The sequence below is a fragment of the Pteropus vampyrus genome, unplaced genomic scaffold (assembly GCF_000151845.1).
Source record: "Pteropus vampyrus isolate Shadow unplaced genomic scaffold, Pvam_2.0 Scaffold405, whole genome shotgun sequence".
In the NCBI taxonomy this organism is placed as follows: domain Eukaryota; kingdom Metazoa; phylum Chordata; class Mammalia; order Chiroptera; family Pteropodidae; genus Pteropus; species Pteropus vampyrus.
In genome coordinates this window covers 390,772-392,171 of record NW_011889186.1, presented here as the reverse complement: position 1 = coordinate 392,171, position 1,400 = coordinate 390,772, and the positions used below count along the sequence as shown (strand labels likewise).

At 61.6% G+C, this 1,400-nt stretch overlaps 1 long non-coding RNA gene across 1 annotated transcript in view; it reads left to right on the top strand.

Moving 5' to 3' along the window:
* LOC111731882 overlaps positions 1–1,139 on the top strand; it is a 3,343-nt gene extending 2,204 nt beyond the window's left edge. The window contains exon 2 of the long non-coding RNA XR_002777360.1: positions 883–1,139. This is a non-coding gene — a long non-coding RNA (uncharacterized LOC111731882). The remainder of the gene's footprint in view (positions 1–882) is intronic.
* Positions 1,140–1,400: the final 261 nt, after the last annotated feature.

The window sequence follows — 1,400 nt, the reverse complement described above, 5'->3', positions numbered from 1 at the left end:
CCCTGGGCACGGGCGGCTGTGACAGTGCCAGCCCAGGCCTCATGCTGTTTTGCCCTCCCGCTGCCCCTCGTCTGGGCACAGAGGCCAGCAGGGCCTGTCTCCCTCCAGTCTGGCCCATGTCCACCCTCTCTTCTTTCTTCTCTGCGGTGCGAAATCCCAGGTCAGGGCTCAGGCAGAGGAATCTCGGTTCACCCGCATGGTGGTGGGGTGGCAGGCAGTGGCCGGAAGCCCCCACTTTCAGCTTGGGAAGCATCCTCCTGCTTCGCCTCATTCCTTTCAGTGCTCAGTGACTGAAACCTCCACCCTGGAGCCGAGGAGAAGCCCACAGTCGTGCAGGGGCCGGAGGGGGCTGGGGCCAAAAGCAGAGTGCCCCCCCCACCATGTGGCACCTGCTAGCCCATCCCTCCCATGTGCACAGTCCTCATCCAGCACATTTGTTCAGGTGTCTTTCTGGCCTCATGGTGGCTGAACTGCTCAGAGCAGGCCCCTCATAGCTTGGCAGCTGTAATCTCAGCCTGGTCAGGGGAGTGACAGGTGATTCTGGGGTCCCTCTCCCCCAGGCTGCAGTCTTTGGTGATTCTGTCAGGAGTGGGGCTGGTGGGGAGGGGCGAGGTCAGAGGGCATGATCTGGGTGTGGGTCTGCATATCCTTCCCTCACACCCCCTCGCAGCTGCCCTGTCAGGGCGAGTGCTGCCTTTCACAGGAGCTCCTTGTCCCTTCTGTCCTCAGAAGCCTTTGAGCCAGGCCATTCGTGCCTCCCAGGGAAGGGACCCCTGGGCTCTCGGCTCCAGGGCCCTGCTCTGCAGCCCATGCAGGTGTGCTGTGGGTGTATCAGGTGCTGCAGCACGGATGCTCACTGCCCAGGTCTCCCATCTCTCCTAGGGAAGTGACAGCCCGGAGCGGGGTGGCCTGTGCCACTCTTCAAAGGGAAGCAGGTTGAGAGGAGAGTTCAGAAGGGGCGAAGGGCCTGGCTACCAGCTCCTGACAGGCACACCCTGCCTGGTCCAGGCCCTGGTGTCACCAGGGATGTAGGGGACTGTGCATGCCCACCTGCTGGGCAGGGGCCTAGGCCCCTCCGCTGGTCTGGAGGAAGCACATGTCAGGGCTCTGAGACTTCGCCGACGTGCTCTTCACACCTGCACGTCTTCAAGCTCTGTCAAGGATGACAGCCAGGCTGGGCCTGCTTATCGCCCAGCTGCCCTAAGAGAAAGGTGAGGCAGAATTGCATGGGGGGGCGGTGGTCCCAGGACCTGAAAATGAACTGCGCAACTAATAAAAGTCCAGTGCAGAAAACACAGCTGAAGCCAGAGGGCCACATGTCCCTCAGGTCAGACAGCCGGCTCGTTTGCTGCTCAGTGTCCCCTTTCCATTCCGTTTCTGTGGGTGAACCCACAAGAGTT